The sequence below is a fragment of the Miniopterus natalensis genome, chromosome 12, assembly GCF_054644295.1.
Source record: "Miniopterus natalensis isolate mMinNat1 chromosome 12, mMinNat1.hap1, whole genome shotgun sequence".
Classification (NCBI taxonomy): domain Eukaryota; kingdom Metazoa; phylum Chordata; class Mammalia; order Chiroptera; family Miniopteridae; genus Miniopterus; species Miniopterus natalensis.
In genome coordinates this window covers 23,358,008-23,370,593 of record NC_142092.1, presented here as the reverse complement: position 1 = coordinate 23,370,593, position 12,586 = coordinate 23,358,008, and the positions used below count along the sequence as shown (strand labels likewise).

The following is a 12,586-nucleotide window of genomic DNA, read 5'->3' as shown; positions in this document are numbered from 1 at the left end:
GCTGGCAAGGGAGACTATAAGGAAATCCAGGTCCCGGGTGAGTGGGGTGGAAAAAGAATCAGCTGTGTGTTGTAGGAGCAGATCTCTACTTGATTCTCAGGCGCTGGGGTGCCCCAGGGCAGGTCTCCCCAATTCAGCTGCTAAAGTCTTAGTGTATGAGCATCTGCGCCTTCTAGGGCACAGTCCCTCCACTTTGGTAGTTGTCGTTGTTCAGTTAAGGCTGGAAGAGACTTTGGAGGTGTGTTAGTCTGTTTCTACTGGATAGCTCCGCGTCTGGTCAAGCGGAAGGGAGGGTCTGATCTGACGGAGGCTCCTCCTGTGCCCTACTCAGAACTCTCAGCTGAGGGACCTGGACTGCAGCTGGCTCTGACCACCAAGGGCATCTCTTTTGTCAAGAAATGATAATGGTGCCGACTGCACCCAAGAAACAGCCTAAATCTTCTTTTCCTTCCTCCCACCTTAAGCTGATGGACTTACACAGTGTCCACAAGTTGTTGTCTCCTAATTTAATTTCTGTATTATGTTTGGAACTTGTTCAGCTGGCTTCAGCCCTTTCTGCCTACCCTAGATGACGACTCCCGGGAAGGGTTTCCACCTCATGAAGTCAAGCTTGAGGGGTCTCCCCTGCAAAGTCTGAGGCTTGCTCTGAGCATTGCTCTGTCCTTCCCACCATTTTCCAAAGCAATTGGCACGTATCTTTCCATTTTACAGATGAGGAAACTGAAGTGCAGAAAAGCGACTTGACTTACACTCAAGGTCATACAGTGAGCCGAGAGCAATGTCAGCACCAGACCCCACGTTTCTTGTTCAAATATGTTTTCTAATTGATTTTAGAGAGAAAGAGAGAGAGAAACATCAATTGGCTGCCTCCTGCATGCCCCCTCCCAGGGAACAAGCCAACATCAAGAGCCCACAACCCCAGGCATGTGCCCCAACTGCGATCGGAATCGAACCAACCGACCTCTCAGTGCATGGGAGGGCACTCCACCAGCTGAGCCACACCAGCCAGGGCCAGACACCAAATTTCTTGATGTGAAGTCCCTTCGCTCAGTGTTGAGGGTGGTATTATGATAACTAAAAATAAATTACTGTTCAGTGATCATCACCTGTGCACCAGACCACGTGCTGGACACTTTACACAAGTGATCATCACAGCAACTCTAAGGAGCATCATTAGTCCTAATAAAAATTAAAAATGAAATTATAAAAGTAATATATGCATAAATCAAAATATTTCAAATAACACCAAAGGACATAAAATGAAAGTAAAAAGCTCCAACTCTGCCCCCTCTCCCAGAACCACGTTGCTAATTGTTGTTCCTTTCGTAGCTCTCCCCATAACTGATACACAGATGTGATCACTGCTTTATGAATGCGGAGGAGGCACCCGATAACACAACCAGCTGTGGCTGCCAGACCCCAGGCTCAGCACTTCCATTATTCCACCTTTGCTAAGGCGAGTGGGAGAAAAAGGGGAGAGTGAGGCCACAAGTAAAAGGAAGGGTCAGGTCAGAGTTTACATCACCCCTTCCTTTCCTCTCCTCCTGCCCCTTCTAGGCTCCTGCTATTGCTAGTTTTTCAGGACCTGAAACCATAGGCTCTTTCTATGCGGATAACCTGATGATCATTTGCGACGGCTGCATTCCTTTCAGGCCTCGGTGAAAAACGGACAAGCATCTCTCCTCAGGCCACTGTCACCCCTGGGCTGCCTCCACCCTGGACTAGCTCTGGGACTGGGGTACACCTCTTAAGTTTTAGATTCCCCTGCCTATCTCTCAGCATTGTTGGGGAGCTCAAATGAGAGACAGGGAAAGGACTGTGTAACCTGAAATCTCTATGTAAATAGAGCAGCTGCGTTAGGGCTGTGGCCCTTTAATTCAGAACAGTGGGTTTTCAGGGTTCTTTGCAGAAGGGTGTGTTTTGCAGATTTAAGGGTTTTCCTTCTGTGTGTGTTGTGTCAATAGGAGCAGGGCCAGAAATGTGTCTTAAAGTGGAAGGGATGTTCATTTACCTGTGAAAGATGGGAGCTCTGAATCTTTGGGAGCAGAGACTTGGGGAGTACAAAGTGGATTTCTCTGGGCTGGAGAACACACCCAGCTAAGCTGGCGAAGGCAGAGGGAGCCTGTTATCCTGCTTGGAGTGCACAGTGGGTTAGTAAGAGGTGTGGCTGAGAGGATGCTCAGGCCTGTCTCTTTGGGTGAGTGTCCAGCACCAAAGGCTGATCTTGGACTGTTCCAGGGCAGACAGGGAAAAGTGAAGATACATGTGGGGCAGTGCGAGTTTCCCAGTACTAGCGTTTTCATTTGTTTGCTATTGTGTGTTTGAGTGGGAAGGGGAGGGGTGATCATTCTTCCAAGAAGCTAGTCCTGTCCTTGAGGCTAGAAGAATCTTTAGAAACATCCTGAGTTGAGGGAACAACTAGAGAGAGCAAGTAATACTCTGGGGCCATGGTCTCCTAGGCTTTGCAGAGGATGAGCAGCTGGGGAGGGCGGGTGTCTCTGAAAACCCTTCTAGAAAGAAATATGTGCAACACCTTGTAAAATGCACAAATCTGAGGTGGTACGGAGAAAGCAACTGAACATCAGGGAGGAGGGAGAAAATGGCTTTAAGATGAATGCAGGGCGCTGGAGAGTGTTCCAGAGAGAAACCATGAAAAGGAGGGGAGATCAGATTTTCTGGGAGGCCCAGGCAGGCTTCAGAGCCTGCAGCCAGCGCTGGTGTCAGGACAAAGGATGCTGCGCCCCCTGGTGTCAGGCTGGCAGTCAGCGCCAGCCAGCTGCGCGGAGACTAAGGGCTGAGACCAGGGACCCGCTGGAAAGGCCACCGGTCAGATGCCTTTTCTTCTGTTTGCTAAGGGAGTTGAACTTGAAATAGCCATTGCTCTCTCAGCTCTGGAATCTAAATAGAGACTCTGCTGTAGAAAGCGTAGGGTTTTGTTTTTCTTGCACGTAATTCAGGCAGACAGGACAATGCCTGTTGAGCCTGAAAGCAAAAATCCTGCATTTTAGGTGGAGTGCAGGTCCGGGGCAAGTCATTGAACATTTTAGAACCTCCCTTTCCATGTATTAAAACCAAAGGGGTCGGAGTATGATGTTTTTAGGTCTTTCCCGAGCTCTGATATTGAGATTTCTTGGATAATCATTACACTATTTTCCCAGAGCCTTGCAAATTGGACATTTTTTTCTATTTTTATGAAGGAGCAAATGTTATATGTTTCGGCATCATGAGTTCCTGATCCTGAGCAAAGATTTTTGGGTGTTCCCCTTCCTCTTAAAAATTGCAAAATATGCCTCTTTTTAATGCCGAAGCCGTCCCCTCCACCCCCTGTGGGGCCTCCTACAAAAAGCAGCAGAGTGAGCAGGTCTTCAGTCTCTGTTTCTTTTAAAACTAAAGTACTAAAGTGTTGTGCTGGAAATTATGCTACTAACGTGTTACATGTGGTAGGTGTGAATATCTGCTTCAACAGTTCCAGGCATAAAACCAAAAACTTCCCCAGAATTAGCAGAGTTTTCAGCTATAATCTAGCTCACATTTCCACAAATAGGTACAAAGGCCAATTTGGGAGGATGCTCTCTCGAAGGGGCTGTGTGGTTGGGTTCCACTGAAATTTCGAGCTGTTCCTGGCATGGTCAGGTGATTTTCAGTAGAAACAGCTGCAGGAAAGGTTATGCAGTCATCGAGAGTTCACTCTCCTTAGCCCTGCACGTCTAGATCCTGAGATGAGTTGTCAGTTGTACCTCACGGCAATATTTTCCTTCTGCACTTTACCTGAACTCTTATCTCTGTGTAATGGGTACATTTTGTTTATTTGTTTTCAAGAAACTGATTCTAGTCCTGCAAAGGATCGCCTGCGTAGCAACCTTAGTCCTGTGGGTGTGGAGGGAGTATGCACTCATTGTCCTGTAAAAGACAGTGTCAGCATTTGATATGTTGCCTGGGGGGAGTAGGTCCCTCTTCAGGAGAGAGGTGAACCGGGAGGAAAAACAGCACAAACAAGAGCACCGATGGCAGCTGCTGAGAGTGGGGTTAGTGCAGTGACTCGGAGCACTGTGCCTCCTCTGTAGGGAACAGCTGTGTCACGGGTCGACTTGTGTTGTGTCCCTCTAAGATTCCTATGTTGAAGCCCTGACCCCCAGTACCTCAGAATATGACTGTATTTAGAGATACAGACTTTAAAGATGTTACTAAATTAAAAGGAGGTCATTAGGGTGAGCTCTTAATTCAGTGTCACTGGGCCCCACAAACTATGCAGCTGGCCCTTGTTGACAATTAATATAAGTTTTAAATAATGTTCAGGTTAAATGTTTGGCAGCCGAAACAAAATATGTCTGAGGCTGGACGCAGCATGGGACATGAGTATACACATTTTGTCGCTAACTGGATGAAGACCTCCCATTCCCTGAGGATCACTGGGAAGGAATTCATGGAGCCCAGAGGTGTTCTGGGGGTGACAGGAAAGATATTGCCCAGGTATGAGTCCCTGAGATTCTGCATGAGCTAGCGTGGCCTTGACCAAGAGTCTTTTCTGTATCCGGGATGAGCCATGAGACCCTCACGATAAGAATATGTTGAGGAAAGAAAGGCCCAACCAGAGGAACCAAGTTTGGTTTGGTGTGAAGGGCTGGGTTGCGTCCCGCATGTGGCTGCTGCTGGAAGCTCTCCCAGACACATTCATCCAGATACCGAGTTAAGTTTTAGGAAACTGGATCCAAATTTGTTCCCCAGTATGACCAGCAAGACCCTGTGGGGCAGTGTAGCCCCACGGAAAACAGCATGGAGACATAGAAAGTAACCACAGTGAGAGGGGACCTTGGGCAGGACTCTTTCTCCTTAAGCCAAGCCAGTCCCAGGATTCCTGAGTTGTTCTCAGTTGTGTTGGGCTAGGAGGGCTGAGCTGCAAGAGTGAGGCCTGGCCTGCCTGCTTCCAGGAAGACCTGACACTTAATTGTAAGTAAGTGATAGACTTTTTCATGGTCCGTGCCATGCCAGTTGATTCTGAAACTTTGGAAGGGAAAGTTTGGCCCCTCGTGAAAGGAACACCAGTTCTCAGTGGAATAGAGTTGTGGGGTTATTATGAAGAGATCCTGTTTTTAAGGCTATGCATCGATTTATAGAACCTTGCTGAAAATATAACGGAATGTTTGGTCAGGAGGTCTGTTTTTTTATTTCTATTCCTGCCTAGTACTGGCTAACTGGGGAGTGTAAATTTTAAAAGGAGTAATTTCTTATGCACATTTATGCAAACTCCCTCAGGGGATTGAGTGAAAGACTGTTTGAGATGCTCTGAATTTCTTGGAAGGAAGTTGCTATATAAATTAATATAGAGCTTTTTTTTTTTCTTATATATCATTGCAGGTCTGCAGGACACATGGAAGAACTCTCCCATCATGCAAAGGAGAAGATGAAATTCTGCACTGGCCTCTATCAAAGAAGCTAAAAATTTCCCCCTTTTCCTGCAAGTTTTCCAAACCTCATGACTCTGATTTCCAGGTCAGAGAGTAAGGCTTTATTTTTATAATTCCTCATACTTTGCTTATGAAGAGTCCCTGAGGGAGCATGTGATGGACTACTTATTGTGAGCCTGTTTTGGGTGGGGCCAGGACTCAGGTGCAGTATGGGGTGTCCAGTTGCACCTGCACAGTGACCTATGGGCCTAAAGTCAGCTCCTGCTTTCTCCTGACAAACAACACCTCCCCCTCCCGGGGTTGGTGACCAGCACTTCTCCTCTGGGCAGAGCCAGTCCCAGCATTCTTAAGGGGTTGGGTTAGTGACCCAGTATTTAAGAGGATTCAAATCTATCTGGCATTTTTTATTTAATTTCTAAATGACAGTTGCCTTAAGCAGGTGGAAAATAAGAAACCTTGCTAAATGTTTAAACTTGAAAATCCCTGGTTTAAGAGAAATGAAAACTATGTCCACATAAAAACTTGTCCATGAATTTTCTCGGCAGCATTATATTAATAATGGCCCCAAAGGTGAAACAATCCAAACAAAATGTGGCATATCCATACAACGAAATACTATTTGGCAATAAAAAGGAATGAAATACTACAACATTGATGAACCTTAAAACACTATGCTAAGTGAAAGAAGGTAGTCACAAAATAATACATATTGTATGATTCCATTTATACAAAATTCCTAGAATAGGCCAATCTTTAGAGTCAGAAAATAGACTAGTGGCTGCAGAAGCTGAGAGTCGAATGCAGGCATTGGGAGCTGCCAGCACAGTGATGAACATGTTCTGAAGTTAACTGTGTGGTAAAAGTTAAACAACTCTGTGAATGTACCAAAACCCATTGAATTTTGTGCTTTAAATTGGTGAATTGCATGATGTTAAAATAATATTTCAATGCAGCTGTTAACTTTTTTTAAATGATACTTTTAAAAATCCCATTGGTTTATGTCTCTTTTTCTGAAACTCACCACCTTGGGATCTATGTGCCCAGGCTTACGAACAGATTTTATAAGCTAAGTAAAATAAGAATGTGATAAATAGTGATTTTTCCTCAGAGAGAGAGAGTGATGCAGACTGTGCACAGCCGCAATACCTGGACCTGTAACTGTTTTGAACTTTGCTGAAACTTTTTTCCTTAGGCTAAAATCATTAAAATATATTTAAACAATGATACATAAGTGGCTTTGTTGTTTCTGTCTTCCCTATATCCTTTTCCCCTTTCTTAAGTAATAGCACCCCAATTTTCTCTTAAGGAAACCACCCACCTTCTTTTCAGTTCATGTAGTTTAAATATTGTTGACCCTTTCTTTGCCTTAGGCTCTGTGACTCAGGCCTGGTCAATCAGCAAATTCTATTAAGTGGCGTGTTGGAGCTGGCTCATCCCAACCAGCTCATCTGAACCAACTCGTAAATTTTTAGGAATTTTGTGAGTCAGTTGTTAAACATAATCATTATTAAAATTTAAGTTATATGAACTTATAATTAAATAAATTATATTTGAAACAAAGTTAATAGGCACTCAAAATTCATCACTTCCTATTTCTCTGAATACATTTTACTAGCACCGGTGCTCTGGAGGTTCCTTACATCTATTGGATCTGTGTGATGGAAGAACTGTGTAAGGCTGTGCCACTGTGTATCTCCTCCAACTTCGTGTTGAGTGACTTCCCAGTGGCAGCTTGACACTGGCCACGGTGACAGTATTTATACTACAGAATTAGGCAAATAATATCTATCTGGGCTTCCCCTTTTCTGTCAGGAGACTGTTCAGGCATGTACCAGCTCGAGTGGGTTAAATGGCGGTCCCCAGAAGCTGTGTTTGTGTCCTGACACCTGGAATTTGTGAATATACCTTATTTGGAAAAAGCACCTTTACAGCTGCAATTAAGTTAAAGATCTTGAGATGAGATCATCCTGGATTATCCTCGTGACCTTACGATATGAGGCAGAGGGAGCTTTGACACACAGAGGAGACGCGCAGATAACAGGAGGAGGCAGGTGATCACATAGGCAGAGAGATTAGATTGATGTGGCCACAAGCCAAGGAATGCCTGGAGTTACCAGAAGCTGGAACGAAATCTCCCCCAGGGCCTCTGAAGGGAGCACAGCCCTGGTGACACCTTGATTTTGGATAACTGGCCTCCAAAATTTTTGAAAGAATAGATGTATCTTCTTTTAGGCCACTCAGACTGTGGTAACTTGTTATGGCAGCCTTGGGAAACTATTATACCCGAGTATCACTGCAGTATTAGTCTACGGTTCAGGTATGGCTACGTGACCAACGCTAGGGCAACGGAAGGTTAGTTTCTGGAGTAAAAGAAGCCCTCTCCGACCGAGGGTTTGCCGAATGGTTCCATGTGGGCTACTGTGCTTGCCCACAGATGTAAACAGTGCAGAGAGTGGTCAAGCTGGGATCTCGAAAGAAAAAAGAGAGAAAGACATTCTGGACAATGTTGCTTGAGAAGCTGGATCTATTCTACCACTGGAATTTTTATTACATGAACACATTTCTTTTTGTTTTAAACCAAGTTCCTAACCAATGTAGACATGTTAATTTTCAGAGAACATTTGAAAGTGCTTATTTACACAGACGGAGTTGTAAATACATACACGTGCTATCATTTCATCAGTTACTATTTCAATCAGGTATAAGTGACAACCAGGAAAATAGAAATCAAACCGTGAACAATTTGGGATCTACCTGAACTCAATCATGTTCATTTGTTCCACAAACACTTAGTGAGCCCGACCATGTCTAAAGCATTTCATTCAGGATGGGTACCCATCCATTTAAGAACTTACAATTAATTTTCCAGTAAGGAGCTCTGCAAAAATAGCCCACATTATTGAGATCACCATCAGTATTAACTTTTTTATTATTTAGTTCATATTCTTCTGGACAGTACTAAATTCATTTAATTTCATTATTTTTCCTAGCATGAATTGTCTAATGTACAATCAAAATATTTTAAATTTTTTATGAGATTACATTTAAGTACATTTGCAAATCATAAAAAATATTTTGTTAAATTGAATATTTTGGGTTGGGAAGATGTTCTCAAAGTGATTTTCAGTGACATTGTGCCTTTGGTAGTTTTGTACCTTTCAAGAATTTTTATTTGCCATTATCCTTAGTAATTTATTAGTGGAGACTAGCACGTTTCTGAAAGGAGCATGTCACAGAAAATCCCAGGGAGAGTCATATTGTATTGAACTCATTTTAAAATAAAAGGAAAATCTTTTTACCTTTAGCATTTCTATCTTTAATCATTTTTCCACTTCAAGAGGTTTAAAATTAATTTTGTCCCCTGTAATCCTATTTCTTTCCTCTACTTTTGAATACCTTTGTTTTTTGATGAGCACGTTTTGGATGAATTCCCAGTCAACTTTTAAAATCTAATTAAACTCAGCTAAGTTTAACTCAGCATTTAGAGTCAATTTCTTGATAGTTGAATAACTAGGGGCCTATCTTGGGGATTCTTAAAAAAATGGTTCCTGCGGGGTGCTTGTTGCTAAAAGTTCCTTTACTAGTACTGATGTCAGTGGCATCAATAAACCAATGCCTGCTGGTCTCGACTTAAAATAGAAATGAACTTTCAAATGTAAGTATCCAAACACTATATTATTTGCTAGTACTTTAATATTCGCTAGTAGTATTATCAAAAAGAGAACTGTTTTGAGTGTTTTCAAGGCCAATCCCCCCATAAATCATCAAACACATAAACAACAAGCAAGCAAACCACACACACGCACACACAGCATAGGAAATAAAGAGATTTCACTAAGGACATATAGCACACACTAATCAATCGATAGTAATTCAAGTCTACTCTCCTTCTAGTTGGAACAATCCTCCTCTCTTTGCTACAAAAGTAGCCACCAAAATCTTTTGGGTGATTAGGACCAGTATCAATATGGACTTAAAGGAAAACATGAGAAAATAAAAACTATTTTTATAGCCCCTATAGAAGCCTAGAATAAAAATTGGCAACATATCAAGTTTACCAAAAACAGGGGAATACAGACTCAATGTAAGTGTTTAGGAAACCACTTTCTTCCCATTAGCAAAGGCAGTTTTTAAATGTTCCCCATTCTTGATAAGGCCGGCTAAAGAGAACTCAAGTAAATTTGCTTTCCCCCTAAAGCTAAAAAGAAACTCACCATCAAAGTTAAAATACAAGGAACCAGAAAAAAATCAGTGATTTGTTCCTTGATGGAAAATTCATGCCAGAGACACGAGTTGTGTTTTTTACACTAAATTGTTTTTGTCATGTGGAAAACACTGATAGAAATCTAGGTGAATGGATATAATTAAGTAGTTTTGTGGCTCCAATGCTAAAAAAAAATTTTTTTCATCAAATATCTCAACATTTGCCTAGGAACCAGAGGAGAGGAACAGCTTTTATAAGAGTGAGGCCCTTAGAACATTTCCAGGCTGCAGGGACAAAGGTTTGGAATGACTACAATAGTGACCCATCCTGCCTTGGACCCGAATCTGGATTGATGACCTAATACATCTCTGACTGCCATAGTTTTATGAGCATCAAGAACTGGGCGCCTGCCACTATCAACAAACAGCTTCTCCAGAGCTTATCCATCCACAGAAACTCAAGTATCCCCCAAAGCACAGATCACACCGTCCCCCAGAGCTCATGGCGCTTCCTCTAGCTTTCACCACATGTGAGATGGAAACTCCTCTTTGGCAGGAGAATTCTTAAAGAAAAGGAAGTGTGCCCGTTTCTCTCCCATGTTATCTTGGTTATAGGACAGGGTGATCACTGAGAAGCTCAGGAAGCTTAGCTTAAGCACCCTCCTACTCCATGGTCCCTTCCAAAGCCCTGTACCTAATTTTGTATTTGTAATTTTACGTTATTTTTGTTAAAAGAATCCCTTCAATTGTATAAGCTATCCACCATGAAGACCTTCTCCTCAACCGAAGAGAACTGGCACCAAATCTTAGCTTGATCAAAGTGTAAAAATTGAACGCAAATTCCTCTTTGTCTTTTATGGACACCACCTGCGCCTGGCCAGTCACCATGAGGGATGAGATCTCTTAGTTCGAGCCTCTGGTCCTCAGATGTCCTCTCAACTACAGCAGTGGTTCAAAAACCAGCCACACTTTTAAGTTTGTTCTCCTTAGCTCCTCCCTGAAAGAACACTCCCCTGTGGGCTCATTATTACAACAGCTTGTAAATTCTAAAGACCAGAAGTATTTCCATGCCTGGTCGTCCTCTTGGTTAAGTGGCATCACTGTTCCAGTGTCAGCTAAGTTTTGTTTTCCAGTGAAATTAATGGATTTGGACTAGGCGTCTACACTTTCCTCACAGGGTTCTTGAGGGACTAAGACACAGGAACATTTACTTTTTCTGATTATGAAAGTAATGACATACATATTTACATATACATTATATATATATAATATATACATATACACATATATGTATGTGTATATATATCTAAAACATAGCTTGAAACATTATAATATGCAGCATATAAAGTGAAAATCTTCTATAATCCCACACAGCTGAGAAAACTAGTTAACTTTTTTTCCAAAGCACATATTAAAATTTCATTTATTATTTTACAAAAATAAGATTATACTCTCCATTTTGAAAAGTGCTACAGTCTACCTCAAAGTATGTCTTAGACATCTTTCCACGCTGGTCTGTAAAACGTAATCTTTTTAATCTTTTAAAAAAGGGTTCCATGGTATTGTACCGTATGCCCAACGCACTTTCCTTAACCGATTGCTGTTAATGCACGTTTGGGTTCTTTCCAGCTTTCCCTGTAACAAATATTCTTGCAAACATCGTTTTACACTTACATCTTTGAGCAGTTGTAGGAGTATTTCTCTATGATGAATTCCCAGAAGGTGAATTATTATTGGGTCAGAGGGCAGGAGCATTTCATTTTTAATAGCTATTGCCAAATTGCTCTCCAATAATTTTATAGCGATTTACACCCCCAACCACACTGTGAGAAGGAGACTGTCTCCCCACCCCCCTTAGCAACACTAAAATCATGCAATTTGGGGATGTCTGATGTGAGTTAGGAGTTAAGAGGTTCAGCCTGTGGAGTTTTTTTCCCTTTGTGAAAAGCTAACAAAGAGATCAAAAGTCTCCCCCTTTCCTTGATGAACCCCCTGCTCTGAGTGAGCCAGTACCCAGACAGACATCCAGCTAATGTGAGAGGCGGAAAATTCTAACACCTACTGCTTGTGTCTGGCTGAATTTATTAGAGACAATTTGCCCGTGAATGTGTAAGCGAATGTGTTAGTTATAGTACACTTAATAGCAGCTACTAAAGAAATAAAAATGGGGCCGGACTTCAGCGCTGCTGTTTCAGTGTAAACAACGCATTTCGTATGAGAATGTTTAATCTGTGCAATCATTTGATTCCATCCCTATGTTTATCAGAGCAAAGTAATTTGAAAAATCTATTCTTTAAGGAGATGTGACGAGTGACTTTGAATCAGCCCATTAAAGAAGAGCGAGGTTTGCCAACAACTAGTCTTCAGGAGCTCATTTTGAGGATTACTATGGTTTGCATTTCCAGAATTAGGAACACTGGGCATTAAATTAGGAAAAAAGTTGAGGGGTTATTCAGTCAAAAGATTTGAAAACTCTGTTTCCCAGAGCCTTAGAGTTGCTCCAGAGAAACAGAAGAAGCTGATGGAGGAGTAAAGTAGCCAGGGGTCAAATGTTCTCGGTGTTCCGATCCCAATCCCACCCCAAGACGCCCGCTTCGAACTCTCTTATACCGTAGGTTGCATATTGTGTTATCTGGGCCAACATGATCTCTTATTTTCCTCATCTGCAAAATAGACATGGTAACACTGCCTGCTTAAGAGTAATGAAGGAGTGATTAAATAACACCACACATGTCAGGGGTTTAGCCCAGTGCCCGGCACATGCCAAGGGCTCAATCAATGTTTGCTATTTTATTATTTAAGATTTTCCTTTGAAGCAGGATCCTCCTGCTAAAAAATACATGTTAAGACCATCCAATTATTTTTGTCATCTGTAAAATACGGTGATTATTTCAGATGGAGTGGTTTTTTATTTATTTCTTGATTCCCAATCAAGTGACATTGTCATTCTTGCACCCCAGTCCAAACAGCTGGGATCT

The 12,586-nt window shown here is 42.3% G+C and overlaps 1 long non-coding RNA gene across 2 annotated transcripts in view; it reads left to right on the top strand.

The window, feature by feature from the left end:
- LOC148091796 (uncharacterized) overlaps positions 1 to 6,629 on the top strand; it is a 39,388-nt gene extending 32,759 nt beyond the window's left edge. For both annotated transcript variants that reach the window (XR_015715399.1, XR_015715400.1), the window contains exon 2: positions 5,356 to 6,629. This is a non-coding gene — a long non-coding RNA (uncharacterized LOC148091796). The remainder of the gene's footprint in view (positions 1 to 5,355) is intronic.
- The last annotated feature ends 5,957 nt before the right edge of the window (positions 6,630 to 12,586 follow it).